This window comes from Vitis vinifera, chromosome 13 (assembly GCF_030704535.1).
Source record: "Vitis vinifera cultivar Pinot Noir 40024 chromosome 13, ASM3070453v1".
Lineage (NCBI taxonomy): Eukaryota > Viridiplantae > Streptophyta > Magnoliopsida > Vitales > Vitaceae > Vitis > Vitis vinifera.
This window is the reverse complement of record NC_081817.1, coordinates 26,743,862-26,759,886: the sequence shown is the minus strand read 5'-3', so window position 1 is coordinate 26,759,886 and position 16,025 is coordinate 26,743,862. Positions and strand designations below refer to the sequence as shown.

The following is a 16,025-nucleotide window of genomic DNA, read 5'->3' as shown; positions in this document are numbered from 1 at the left end:
AACAAAATAAAAGATATAAAATCAAAACAAGAACCACTCAATATATATAACATATATAAAATTCAAATAAAAAGATGGCTAAACAAGCATCAAATAGACTAATGTACACTAATCATGTAGAGATGTCAGAATTTGACAACAAACAAGTAGTTATAAAATAAATTTAAATAAAATAGTTAAAAGGTGATTACGCTATAGAAGAAGGTTTATCTAATATGCAAAAAATGTCTAGATTACAAATCAAGAGTTATAAAAAGGTCAAAAGCATGTCAAAAGAGATTAAATTAACAAGTTATTCAAATGATACAAAAATAGGACATAAAACAAGCATTTACAAAATAAATCTACATAAAATGGTTAAAGATGAGATAAAATCAAAACAAAAATTGTACATCATATTCAAAGTGTTTAGAACACAATCCAAAAGTCCAAGTGGCTCAAACATGCACCAAATAACATGGCTTTAAAAACCGGACTGGACCCGTCGGTCCGATCGGTCACGGTTCCGGTCCGATCCAGCCAATTGGACTGGGAAGCCATCGAACCAGAATTGAACCGTTTGAATCGACAATTCGACAAACGAACCGGACGAATCGGCCAGTTCCCTTCGAACCCAACAATTCATTTTTCTTCCCTCTTCCCCATGCGATTGGTACCCCCATTGTCACCTGAAGCGTCGTCTGACCGGTAACGATACCTCCACTATCGCCTGGAGCATCATCCGCTGGCAGCACCCCCGGTGCTGGGAACCCCACCCCACCTCTTCCGTTGCGCGCTGAAAAGCCCTCCAACCTCTGTAACACCCAACGCAAATCCCATCATCCCACCCCCGACGGTAGACTGTACTCCTCCTCCCCCACGATGACAAAGAGCCCTCCCATTGGAAATTCCCCCCACCCCTGGAAAGCTCCCCTCTCTTTCTCTATCTCCACAACTAGAAAAGTTGCCTTCCATTTTAGTTTTTTAAAATTTTATATTTAATTTTATATTTTTGTTTTATTTATTACATATTGACATTTTAATTTATTGAAATTATTGAAAATATTGGGATGATTGACAACTATAGATAAAAAGATTTGTGAAAAAAATTAACAAACATGATAGATATATACGGTCAAAATTTAGATAGAATTTATTATTTTTATTTATTAAATTTTTAAAAAAATTTAATAATATATAAAAATATATATTATTGACGTCACCAGTTCGACTGCCGGTCCGACCAATGAACCGTGAACTGGTAACTTTTCCAGTTCGATGACTTATCCGGTTCTGAAAACATTGCCAAATAGTCCAAAATAAACATTTTACCACTCCAAATCAGGTCAACATAGTTAACATGCAAAAATGGAATTAAGTCACAAGCTTAATAAATGATTTTCGAGCGAGACCAAAGCTTAAAAGATTATTTAAGAAGTTTATAATATAGAGAAAATATATAAAAAAAAAAAATTAAAAACTCATGATCTAGGACTCATTTCCAAAAATATTTCTAAGGTAAAAAAATAGGACCTAATTTACGTGCTTAGAAAAACTTATTTATTTAACAAGCTTAGGGAGGGATTTCTCAAAAATATTTTAGGGTAAACCAATAAGTCTAGATTTATGAAAACATTTTAACGGTCAAAAACAGGACAACAAGCAAGCAAATTTTGGAAATCAAATAATGTAAACTTTGCTATGAGCCCAAATTCTTTTCCATAGACGAATCCACATCCCAACCCTTTAATGAATATGGAAAAAGGTTCATATGGATTGGAAATATTCCCATTAAATTAAGATTTGTAAGATTAATCCATTTTTCCAAAATCAAGAAAATTAGAAAATCATAAGTTCAGAAAAATAAGTGATGTAGCCAAGGAAGTGAGCAATATATTAACTACAAGGCATTCACTCATTTACAACCCTCAAATGAGTATGAGTATGAATTTGAGCTTGTAAGAAACATAGAAGACCAAATTAATACTCATATTTGAAAAAAAAAAAATGGTTGAAATGTATAAAGAAACACCTATAAATAAGGATGTTTTCATGTGAAATCATGCATTATATGCCAACAAAAATGACGACCGTTAATGGCCATAAAATGACCATAATGTCAAACACCAAATGATCATAGAAAGAGATTCATAAGGATTGAAAATGGTCCTCCAAAATTTGTTTTAGAAAACCTTTCAAAATAATAAAAACAATGAGAGTAACTATCCATTTTTCAAACATGAAGGTAAGACCGAAGTCTATGGTGTTGGACTTGACCTTTGGCCATTGTATTGGCCATTAAAAGAAGCTTAACTTTCAGCCAAAAAGGGAATGAAATTGAGCTTTTACAATTAGTTTTAAAGAAAAGGCAAAAAAAAAAAAAAAAACAAACAAACAAAAGAAGACTCCAAAGAGCATTTTCTTAGAGAAAAACTATTTTGACAAAATGTCAAATATGTGTCTCTCATGTTTTGTTTCAAAATCATTCATAAAGCATTTTTTTAAAGACTCAAAACCAAGGAAAAAAATAAAATCCTTAAAACCAAAACCAAAAGAAATCAATGATTCCAAATCCAAATAAGCTTCATATCATGATAATGTCAATGGGCTTCCAAGAGAGGAAAAATAACTTAATAAAATGAGTAAGACTAAATCAGTCAAAGCATGAAAAACTACTAAATAATGAAATAAATAAGAGATCAATTATTGGAGCCAAAATATGCAATCCAATGACATAGATATGATGTAATTTATGTAATATAAAAAAGCTTAAATCATCTAGGTTTAAGGGATTTAACTTCTATTTTGAGCATAATACTAGGTTTAAGGAATGACAAAAGTGATAAGTAGAAAATTTATTATCAACTAAGTACAAGGAGTTAAACATGCATAATTGAAAAACTCGAGAGTTGTGAACCATGAAGAGTCCAAGAAAGGTTGTATAATGAGTGAGTCATGGGCATGAAATACTAGAAATGAATGTTATGAAGTGAGATAAATGATGAGAAACCATGATGAAGGAGGTTGGAATGCAAACTTGGTAGCAACACATTCCTTGACTTTGATGTGATTTTTGAAGTACTTTCTTCCATGATCTTTTTGGGGCAAGCTGCATATATTTTTAAAACTCAAGAAGTTAAAAGTCTAAGGTGGTGTTTGTTTTTGGCTGAATAGAAAAAGCTAAAATATTTGACTGTTTCTATTCAGCTAAAAGTAACCTGTTAACATCATCTAACATAATTAAAGTGAATTTATTATCAATAGATTCAGTTTAGTTATGTTGAATGATGTTAACAAATTACTTTTAGCTGAATAGAAAAAACTAAATATTTTGGTTTTTTCAATTCAGTAAAAAAAACACCACCCAAGGCTTTAAATAATGCACAAATCGGAGTTGAAATGAAGAAGTTATGGTCATTTGAAGACAATTGTGCAAAAATGAAGAACCATTTCAAAATCACCCATTGCCACTTTGATGTTTCATCTCCTTCTCCTCAGGAATTGCATTTTGGGCACTCCATTTGCCCTAAGTGAGCCCCATATGACTAAAAGTCATGATTTTATTATTATTATTAGTCATTATTAGGTAATTATTTGTAAAATAAGTGACCAATAGGAACATGCCATGTGTGAAGTTTTTTTTTTTTTTAAGACTATAAAAACTCAATTCTTAGGGTTAAACAACAATGGGTGAATTAGATTAATAATAGAATGAATGAAAGGTTAGAGCGCTAGTGTTGAGATCAAAATACCTTTTAAAGTTAGTTTGACTTAGGAGATAGCACAATCACACATTCCTTGATACTAACGACTCTTATAATCATTAATCCCTAGTTATCAAAAGTTTTGTCATTGTTATCTATCCTAAGGCAAATCTACATAAAGTGGTAAAAGTATAAAAAAACTTAAACTTAAACCTAGATTTCATATAGATTTTATCTATTAGGTAATTCGATAAAATAAAATATTAAAAATTAGGATATATATCAACTCTAAGGTGTGGAACTCAAGTTGATCTTGTTAGACCATAAGATTATTAAATTAGATATCCTCGTTTCACCTAAATGTCCATACCTGAAGTTAGATTGTGGATCTACAATCTTGACTAATTGAATTAAAAATTAATAGGGAGAATTATCTTTTGGGGGTAGATAGGCCCCCAAATTAACAAAAGATCTATATAACTCTTCAAATTGAGTTGAAGGATATGAAATAGTAACGGACAAATATACCCTTTAAGAACACATATAAAATATTTTATAAAATTAAGTTAAATAATTTTTTTTCAATAATTTTTTTTCAAAAATACTAAATTAAATAAAAGTAGTTTTCAAAAATATTAAATTAAATTAAAGTATTTAAAAAAATATTAAATTAAATATTTTAAAAAAATATTAAATTAAATAAATTTATTTTAAAAAAATATTAAATTAAATAAAAGTATTTAAAAAAATATTAAATTACATAAAAGTATTTTTTTAAAATATTAAATTAAATCAAAAATATTAAATTATATAAAAGTATTTTTCAAAAATATTAATTTTTTTTCTCAAAATCAACAAAAGGCATTTTTGGAAATACTAAAGGATGATATCCTTCAACTCAATTTCCATACTTTCATTGGGTCTTGGGCTCAATTTAAAGAGTTACATGGACCTTTTGTTAATTTGGGGGCCCATCTACCCCCAAAACATAATTCTCCCAAATTAATAATTATTTTATAATTTAAATAAATTTATTTTAGGAAAAGTTTATTTAGATTTAATTACATTAGGTTTTATAAAAAAAAATTAACAAATAATTAATCCTTTTAATTTAAAAAATAAATAAACATATTAGAATTGATCCTATAGGACATCAGAATACTATAAAGTCATGATAACTTTATCTCTAGTTTTTTTTTAGCTACATATATAGGTGTAAACCCCTCTTATGGCCAAAGGATTTTTCTCACACCCAGAGAGCTGGGCATTTTATTTGTTGGAGTGGGGAGGACACTTCCCAAAGGAGCCAAGCTACTAAGACTTGTGACAAAGAATGTGGCCACCTTGCCATGGTGGTAGTTGAGGGTGGTGACATCTTTGCTGAACCAGAAAACAGTGGACCTGGTAAAAGCTTATAGGAGAATGAAGAAATAAAGCAAGAGGAAGAGAGAGTTGAGGAAGAGAGAGCTGGGTTGAGAAGGAAAGAAAAACAGGGGAAGGGGAGTTTTTTTCTGGGATTGAAAATGAGGCTTTCAGCAAGTGGAGGTTTAAAGAAAATATGAGAAAGAAGGGAAGCAAAGAACATGGAGGAGAATTGGAGAGCTGGTAGAAAGGTGGTGAGCCAATGGATATCCCAGGAGGGGCAAAAAACATGGAAGGTTTTTTGGGGGAGAAAAACAGATAGCCGAATGGGGGTAGTTGGAGCTAGCTGGATTTCGAGTAGGTGGAGATTTTTTTAGGAGAGCTTGAGAAAGAGAGCTGGAAGCAAGGCTTGAGAGAAGACCTATAAAATTGGAACAAGCTACTGGTTTAGCCTTTAGGTTCGTGATTGGAAGGTTCAAAGATGTGAAGAAGATGGCAGAGTTGCAGAAAGAGGTGGAGAAGTACAAAGATTTCATGTTTATAGATGTTTGGGAAGAATACCTAAACCTCCCACACAAAACTTTGGCATTTTTCAAAGTAGCATTTGAACCCTTTGACGTGGATTATTATGTCAAAGCTGATGACGAAATTTATTTACATCCAGATCAACTCTCCACTCTTCTAGCTAAGAAGCAAAGCCATTCGCCAACTTACATTGGGTGCATGAAGAAAGAGCCAGTCATCACTAACCCTAAAATGAAATGCTACTAGAAATAACAGTTTGAGAATGTTTAACAATGAGGATGTCATTATTGGATCATGAATGCTTGCCATGAATGTCCATCATGAAGATAACCGAGCAATATGTGATCCTCGATGCACACCAACGTCTATTGTTGTCTGGGACATCCCAAAATGTTCGGGTTTATGTAACCCAACCAACAAGCTGAATGAGCTTCACAAGATGAACATGTTGTCACAAGATGAACATGTTGTCACAAGATGCTTCAAATGACCCTTCCCATGGACTTATATAGAGTCTAGGAAGCTTCTAGAGACTCCTACACTTAGCCATTAGTGGGAAGATTGTGGAAGGTTCTAGAGATGCCTAGAGATGTCCATACATCTCTACACTATGGTGGAAGACATAAGAGGAGTCCAAGGCTTTCTAGAGAATTCTAAAGATCACTTGTATATTCTTGTACCTAGGCTTGTACATAGAATGGTGTAGGGTGTTCTAGAATATTCTTGAATTGTAAGGAACCCTTCAAGGTTCCAAAGAGTTCCATTGGTGCCTATAAATAGGTTAAGGTCTCATTTGGCCAAGGCACGTCCCAAAAAACCTCCCAAAAACCACCCAATAACCTAACCAACCAAGCAAGTGAGTTCCAAATCTCTTTTAAAAGTTTCCTTTGAGCAATAAAAGTTTCCATTCTTTAAGAGTTGCCTACTACGCCTTCCAAAGCTTCCAAGTCATAAGCATCTTAGCCTAGTAAGATAAACATTGAGAGTAAGACTGACTTAATAAGATCAAGTGTCTTGACTTGTTTAAGTGCCGCACGAGTTTAGGAAAATACTAAGTCTGTGACAATGTGCTCTAAAAGCCCAACGTTGCCACCAAATGATAGGTAGCGTCCATTTGGGCATAATGTACTCTCCAAATGCCTCTAATCACCAAATGGGCTGCTCCATTTTTCGGATATTTCAATTTCCAAAAGAGCAATCAGATAGTTTGAAGTTATTTTCAGATGTAGTAAAGTTTTCTCATACCACTCAGTATATTACATTCAACTGTCACTGGAAAAACCATGCATTCTAGTTAACCATTCTGTTCATCTCCCTCAAGTGACATGTCATCTCACCTTGTGGCGACCTGTACAATATTTGGAATTGTAGATGGATAGGGTTTGTATATTTTTGGATTGAAAAGTGTAATTTTTCAGAAATCCCAATTTTCAAATAATTTTCAAAATTCCAATTTTCAAAACTCCAATTCTCAAATAATTTTCGAAACTCCGATTTTCAAATTTAATTTTCAAAACTCTAATTTTCAAATAATTTTCAAAACTTCAATTTTCAAACAATTTTCAAAACTTTAATTTTCAAATTTAATTTTCAAAACTCCAATTTTAAAATTTAATTTTCAAAACTCTAATTTTCAAAACTCCTATTTTCAAATAATTCTCCAAAATTTCAGTTTTCAAAATTTCCATTTTCAAATAATTTTCCAAAATTCCAATTTTCAAATTTAATTTTTAAAAATTCCATTCTCAAATAATTCTTCAAAATTCCAATTTTCAAAACTTCCATTTTCAAATAATTTTCCAAAATTCTCATTTTCAAATTTAATTTTCAAAACTTCTATTTTCAAATATTTTTCCAAATTCCCAATTTTCAAATTTAATTTTCAAAACTTCTATTTTCAAATATTTTTCCAAATTCCCAATTTTCAAATTTAATTTTCAAAACTCTCATTTTCAAATAATTTTTCAAAATTCCAATTTTCAAAAATCTCATTTTCAATTTTTTTTTAATTCCAATTTTAAAATTTAATTTTTAAGATTTCAATTTTCAAAACTCTAGTTTTTTTTCAAATAATTTTAATTCCACTCCAGTTTTCAAATTTTTTTTTTTTTAAATCTACCACTTTTCATCATTCATTAGGATTTTAAGTTACTAAAAATTCCGTTTTTAAATAAACTTGCTACATTTCTTTTTAGGTAAGCACTTTCACAAATTTTCTTTGATTTTAAAATATTTTTTCGTTTTCCTTGATTTTTAATAAGCATGAAGACAATTTTCATAATTCCAAAATAATGGAATTTATGGGATTAATTCATGCAAAATCAATTAGGCTTTGGTGAGGGTCCTACATATGAGTATTCTTTCTGATTGCCAACTATTATGCTTAATGAATATTGCTTGATTTTTGTCTTGCTCTTTGATATGCATGTGATAATTTTATATTTGAGCTAACCTTGTTTCCATGATAGCGCACTATTATTTGCTGCTAAGATACAATCTCACTCTCACTTTACTTATTCTTATGCGTGATTTGTTTTATTATTTGATCATTTCATTGATATTCATTGATTTCCTTATCAATTATCACACTTATTTCACCTTATTTAGTAAAGACTCGTTTTTAGGGACTTAGAAGGGTGTTACGGTTTTTTTACCTTACCTTCCCAATAAGTAACCTGACCCTCGGACTTGACTTTGGTTTTTCACAGACCGTCCTTTCCAAATAAGGAGTTACACTTAGAGTTTTCTTTCTTATTTTGTTTTCCCTTAAAAAAAAAAATAAAACAAAAAAAAGTGGTGCCTCCAGGAGTTTTTTTTTTTTTAAATAAAATTTTCACCAAATAAATTAAAAAATGAGTTTTGTCATCGAGTGGGAACGCATCATGCGAAATATGAGGTCCACAATAGGTTTTAGTATTTTATTTACCATAGAGATTTGCGATCAGATCAAGCAATTTATCAAACATTCAAAAAGAAAAAAAAAAAAAAAAAGAATTCATAAATGAAAGAAAAAAACCCAATTAGCAAGTATGACCTTTCAATATTCACACCCAACATACATATAATCTTAAGAAGCAAAAGAAAATGAAAATAAACTAAGAATAAAATCAAGAAAATGAAATGCAATTGATCTTACCCAATAACTACTTGAGACATTGGTTTTTACTAAGCTAGAATCCTCATTCCAAAGCCAAACTTGCCTCAAGCTTCAATTTTTCTCTTCTTCTCCTCATTTTCTCTCAAATTTGAGAGAGTTTCCTCTTAAAAATGCAAGATATACTATTTCAAAAAATGAACCTCAAGACGTTTATTTAAAGGCGAGGAAGGGTAGGGATTCTGACACATGTCATTGTTTCCATCATAGGCTCAAATTCACTTTAAAACTAAACCCAAATTAAGAAGACCTCTTACCTAAGCCCACAAAATCCAAAACTAGTCTTAGAAAATATGAAAAAGAAAATGGGTTTAAAATAAAGGTTAGAAATTGATTTGGGACAATTTTTATGGCCTACAACCCTTTAATTTATTTTATTTATTTTTATATCTAATTTATGATTTTAGTCAAAAACTTAATTTAGGGCATTACACCAATCCAAATCAGATGGATTTAGAATAAATATAAATGAGTTAGAGAAATTTTTTAAAACTAGAAGGATTCAAGTATGAACTTGTTGTTTTAGTTCTTTTTAAAAATTTTAAAGCCTATCACAATCCATATTGTTGTGGCCATTATATATAATATTAAATAAAAAAACCATTAGTTTTTTTTCTCATTTTTCAATATCAATCCATATTTATCCATTTTTTAAAATTCTCTATTCATCTATTTTAAATATTAAAAACTACTTTTATTACAACATGTTTCATTACATTTTGAATATAAAAAATGAAATTATTTTGAAATTTCATTTTGGAATTCAATAAAAAATTAAATACTCCTTTTAATGGTTTCATCGTAAAAAAATGATTCCACCATGAATTTTTTGTCCTCTTATTTCTTTCTACTCCTAAATACTTTTGTTTGACATTTTTCATGGTTTTTCATGGTTTCTAAGTACAGTTGTTTTGATTTCCTCGAATATGTTTCCTATTTCTTAATCGCAATTGTTTTGAGAGATATAAATGGAGTTTTAATTTCCTTAAATATCTTAGTAATAACGATTAAGTTTTGATATTAGAATTTTAGTGCACTAACATAAGAAACAAAAAAAAAATATAAAGATGTGTAACACTATATGATCATAAACACCTCTACCTTGTAATGCAGGGATCCATAATTTGTAGTTAATGTTCACAATAATAGCATTAATTTACGATAAGAAGTTCACAATAATAATACCATGGTAAGTTGGATAGGAATTGTTAGTTCATACACAAAAAATAGTGGGTATAATTGTTTGAATCAAGTAAACTAAAAAAACTTTTTCATAGTTAAATTTATCCAAAGAACTTAATATTTGATAAAATGAATAAAAGAATTTACAAAAATTTTGAGCGTGTTTGGTAATGTGATTTAAAAATTGTTTTCTGTATTTAAAAATAAAAAATTATTTTTAAAATTTTATAACATTATTTGAGAGTTGTTTTTTGTATCTTCTTTTCAAGAACAAAGTGAAATAAAGAATAGTTTTTAAAGGACAAGTAGAAATTTCCACTAATTTTTAATAATAAAATAAAATATAGAGAAATTAAAAAAATATACAAAAAAAAGTAAATATCTTTCTTCTTCTCTCTCTATGACCCAATATGGATTCTCGAAATTTTCAAATACGATATTCTTTTAAATTACACAAGCTTTTTAAAATTTCCTTTAACTTCAATGAAAATTTTCATTAAGTAAATAAATTCTAAATTAAACTTTACTTGATACATAAAATTTATTAATTTATAAAAAAAAATTAAAATTTAAAAATGATTTAATTGGTATTATAAAGCCATGAAACTCAATTATATTAAAAAATTATAAACCAAGATGCATTGAATGACTTGTTGGAATTTTTATGCGTAGATTTACATAATCAATTTGATAATGTCATAAATCAATGTTAATTTAATTTTTGCATTGCGGTCCATAATGGGGTTGGACACATTATTGCTTGATTTTTTATAGGTTAACCTTAATTCACTTGACTAACCCATTAAGTCAAATGGTCCAAATAATGTGTGTAATGTGTAATAATATATGAATTTATTTACATATATATAGAGAGAGAGATATGTGTATTTGGAAGGTGTCTCATTTCTTCTTCTTGGAGAGCACGCATTGCATGCACACACACACTTGGACTGAATTTTTTGGAAGGAAAGGGAAGGGCTCATTGAACCTTAATTCTCGTACCATCACGAACCTGGAGCAACTTCTTGGATACCAGTGGAAGAAGAAATGGTTTTCCATGGCATAAACCAAGGTAACCGGTTGATTTTTGACATTCAATGCATGCTTAAATGTTTACATGTGATCCTATGCTGTTTAAATTCTCTTCAATTGGTATCAGAGCTAGCATGGATGACATTTGAGCTACAGTTTTGGGGGTTTTTTTTTTTTCTTGTTTTTTGGTTATGGAAGCCATTTTTTTTTTTTTTTAGGATTCTTTTCGTTTGGAGTTTATTCTTGGTTTTCAAGCCCGATTGAGGTTGGAGACTTGTAGAGAATATTGTTTGGAGCAAAACCCATCATTTTTTTTATGGTTTTTGGAGCTCATTTGATGGGATTTCGAAAATTAGGGCTTATTTTGGTTCTTCCTATTATACGTTTTTTTTTTGTGTATTTTTGGATTTAGATTGAAGGATTGATATTTGAGAATGGAAATCTAAGTGTTTTTGTCGAAAAATGCACAAAATTTTGGGCAAAATTTTTTTTTTTTTTTCTTCTCCAGAACCAAGGCGTGTTCAGCTGGAGAAGAAGATGAACAGATCCTTGCTAATGTCATTAAAAAAAACAAATTTTTTTTGGTTGCCTTGGTATTCTTGGATTGATTATGCATATGTTAAAATTATTATGCATTTGTTAAATTTGACTTTATTGGAACAATTATTGTTATTATGGTATAATTTTTATCTTATACCAATAATGTTGTCAAAGGTCATTTTTTTTAAATATTTAAATTTATTGTGGCAATAAATAACACTTGTGTGATTGCCTATTGCAATTCCAAGTGTGTCAAGTTGCGCAAATTAAATATTTGAGTTTATCATGACAATAGTGAACATATATGTGGTTGTCTATCGTGATCCTATATGTGTCAAATTGTCTTTGTTGAGATATTTTAACTCCCACTTTTAGTTGCTTTATTATTGTGATTACTAAGATCTATTCGAGTATTGTAATTGTCTTATCGATAATAATAATACTTGGTAGGATGCTTAGATTGGTGAAGGAAATTAATTGTATATTATGAACCGTACTAATTTTCTTTGCCATTTCGATAATAAAATTAATACATCTTGGTTGTGATATTTAATTAGTTGTCCTTACCACCGTGGAATTTTCAAAATTCCAAGCTATTGCTAAATTGAGAAATTCTGGAAACTAGCAAATGCATGATATTGTAATAACATGCATATTGTTGAATTTTGCTATTTTCCAGCTACTAGCAATCCTGGTATTACTCTGCAATTGTCTGCCACCAAACCTCTTACTGGAAATAATTTTGAATAATGGTTTGAGTTTTTCAATGTGCATATGACTCTACACAATTTGGACTTGGCTTTGAGGGTTGATGAGCCAAGTAGACCCACTGATGTGAGCTCTGTAAATGAAAGATCATTTTATGAGAAATGGGAGCACTCCAATAGGAGTTGTTTGATGGTGATGAAATACACTATGGATAAGTCCATTAAAGAATGTGTGCCGAAGACGGAAAGGGCCAAAGATTTTCTAGAATATGTGAAGACCAATTATACCAAGATTGATAAGGCAGAAATGGCAACTTACTTGAAGCTTCTCACAACCACTGTGTATGATGGAGTAGGTGGGGTTAGAGATCACATCATCAAACTAAAGCATTACTTCAACAAGGCAAATGAGATGAAAGTGGAGTTGAGTGAGAAATTCCTAAAATGGCTGATACTTGAGTCTCTTCCTGCTTCCTTTGATGCAATGAAGTTGACTTATAATGCCTCGAAGAAAGAATGGACTTTAGAGGAGTTGATGTCCATTGTGGTGCAACATGAAGTCTCACTAAAGAAAAATGAGACTCACTCCATTGCTCTTGTTACTGACCATGGGAGCAATATGAAGAAAAAACCTCCACATAAGAATTCTGGAGGCTCTAAGCAATTCAAGAGGAGAGGGAATTCAAGTCAATGAGCCTCTAGTGGATCTGCTTCATCTAATGCTACAAAGAATGAGAGATTCAAAGGGAAGTGCAAATTTTGCCACAAGTAGGCTGATTGTTTCAAGTTTAAAAATTGGTTAGAGAAGAAAAAGAAATGTAAAATTGTGGTTGTGGTTAATTTGAATGCAAACACGATTGAGACTAATATTGTTGATGTTCATGCCAATTCTTGGTGGTTAGATACCGGTGCCACTATTTATGTCACTAATTCTTTGCAGGAGATGACAAACAAAAGGAGGTCGTCAAAGCATGAAGAATGTGTGTATATGGGTGATGGAAGCAAAGTGAAAGTAGAATTTTTTTTGGCATGATAAAGCTAAGGTTGATCACATAAAGTTTTTTGTTGTTACACAATGTGGCTTTCATACCCTCACTTAGAAGGAATCTGATTTCTGTATCTATTTTGGATAGACAATGTTACACTTTCCACTTTGGAGGAGGAAAAGTGGACATATTTAGCAACTTTGTTCTAATTGGCAATGCTATTTTGTTTGGCAATCTTTATAGTCTCAATTTGCATCATGGTCCTTTAAGTGATTCATCCTCTGTTAATTATGTTGTTGGTTGCAAGCGTGCTAGAATGAATTTGAGTTCTTCTATGTTGTGGCACAAACGCCTGGGTCATATTTCTAGGCAAAGATTAGAGAGATTGGTTAGAGATGGTGTGCTTTCTAATCTTGATTTCTCAGACTTTGAGACTTGTGTTGTTTGCTTAAAAGGGAAGATGGCAGCAAAGACCGGAAAGGAGAAGATTGATAGGTGTGGAGGCACTTTAGACTTGATTCACACAGATATATGTGGTCCTTTGACACCAACTACTTTAGGGGGTTATAAATATTTCATCACTTTTATTGATGATTTCTCTAGATATGGTTATGTTGAACTAATCCATTAGAAATCCGACCCCCTAAATGTGTTTAAAGCCTTTAAGGCTAAGGTGGAGTTGCAGTTGGGAAAGTCCATTAAAGTTGTGAAGTCTGATAGAGGTGGTGAGTATTATGGGAGATATGATGAGACTGAACGGAATCTTGGACCATTCGCTAAGTTTTTGTTGGAATGCGGCATTGATGCAGGATATACAATGCCAGACACTCCTCAACAAAATGGGGTTGCAGAAAGGAGGAATCACACATTGTTGGATATAGTAAGGTGCATGTTGTCTAATTCCTCCTTACCAGAATTTCTGTGGGATGAAGCCTTAAGGACTGCGGCATATATTACAGTCAAAGAAACTTGATCCTAAAACCATCAGTGGTTTCTTTGTTGGTTATTGCATTGGATCAAGGGGTTCCAGATTTTATTGTCCATCTCATACCACCAAAATCATTGAGTCAGACAAGGCTGTATACTTTGAGGATGAAGTTAATGTTGATCCAAATTTTGTGCCTCGTGAGATACCTTTTGGAGAAGAGCACGTTGTGATTCCTTTTCCTACATCTCATGTTCCAAATGTGGATGTTCCTATTGTCTAACAGCTAGCCACTAATCAAGGAGAGCATAGTGATCAAGTGGAATCTGGCATTCCTGTTGATGATATTGTTGTTGATGGGGTTCCTTTGAGAAGATCACAGAAGGTTCGTAGGCCGGCTATTTCATATGATTACATGATTTATTTGCAGGAGCATGAGTATGATGGTTATGATGCTTATGATCCAGTCACTTATCAAGAAACAATTCATTGTCCTCAATTCACTTCTTGGAAAGAAGTCATAGATGATGAATTGAATTCTATGTATATGAATGGTGTTTAGGACTTGGTCGAATTGTCACATGGTTGTAAACCAGTTGGGTGCAAGTGGGTATTTAAGACCAAACGTGATTCTAGTGGGAAAATAGAGAGATATAAAGCTAGACTTGTGGTTAAAGGTTATAGTCAAAGAGAATGAATTGATTTCAAAGAAACCTTCTCACTTGTGTCGACCAAGGACTCTTTTAGAGTGATTATGGCCATAGTAGCTCATTTTGATTTGGAGTTACATCAGATGGATGTCAAGACAGCTTTCTTGAATGGTGATTTGGATGAGGACATGTATATGGAGCAACCTACTGGTTTTGCAGAAGTTGGAAAGGAATATTTAGTTTGCAAGCTCAATAAGTCAATTTATGGTCTTAAATAGGCTTTGAAGTAGTGGTATATGAAGTTTGATATGATTATCACCCAAAATGGTTTTAAAGAGAATACAGTTGACAGATGCATATATTTGAGGGTCAGTGGGAGTAGTTACATATTTCTTGTTTTATATGTTGATGATATACTATTCGCATCAAATGATTCTGACTTGTTGATTGAGACAAAGCACATGTTGTCAACCCATTTTGACATGAAGGATCTTGGTGAGGCTTCTTACTTTTTGGGCATAAAGATTCTTCGTGATAGGGCTAATGGGGTGCTTAAATTGTCTCAAAGAACCTATATTGAGAAGATATTAAAGAGGTTCAATATGCACAACTGTAGATCTACTAAAGCGCCAATTGTGAAGGGTGATAAGTTTTCAAAGGCGCAGTGTCCTCAAAATGATGATAAGAGAGAGGAAATAAGAACTGTTCCTTATTCATTTGTGGTTGGCAGCCTTATGTATGCTCAAGTATGTACACGCCTTGATATTGCTTTTGTTGTGGGCATGTTGGGATGGTACTTGAGCAATCCTAGGAGTCAACATTGGAAAGTCGCTAAGAAGGTCCTTAGGTATTTGCAAGGAACTAAGGACTTAATGTTGACATATCAATGTACCAGCTTACTTGATGTAGTTGGGTTTTGTGATGTTAATTTTACTGGCTGCATAAATGATAAGAAATCCACCACGGGTTATATTTTTATGATGGCAGGAGGAGCTGTATCTTGAAAAAGTGTCAAGCAAACACTTACAACATCCTCAACTATGGAGGCAGAGTATGTGGCATGTTATGAGGCTTGTTGTCATGCTATGTGGATGCGGAATTTTATTTCAGCTTTGGGAGTTGTTGACTCCAATTGTAGACCGCTAAAATTATTTTGTGATAATTCCGCAGTTGTTGCTTTCTCTAAGAATACTAGAAGTATTTCTCGCTCCAAACATATTGATGTAAAGTTCTATTTTGTTAAGGAAAAAGTGGCAGAGTCTCTTATTGATATTAAACA

General features: G+C 31.7%; 1 pseudogene; it reads left to right on the top strand.

The window, feature by feature from the left end:
* The first annotated feature begins 457 nt into the window (after nucleotides 1-457).
* On the top strand, nucleotides 458-6,677 carry LOC132254934 (probable beta-1,3-galactosyltransferase 12; annotated as a pseudogene).
* The last annotated feature ends 9,348 nt before the right edge of the window (nucleotides 6,678-16,025 follow it).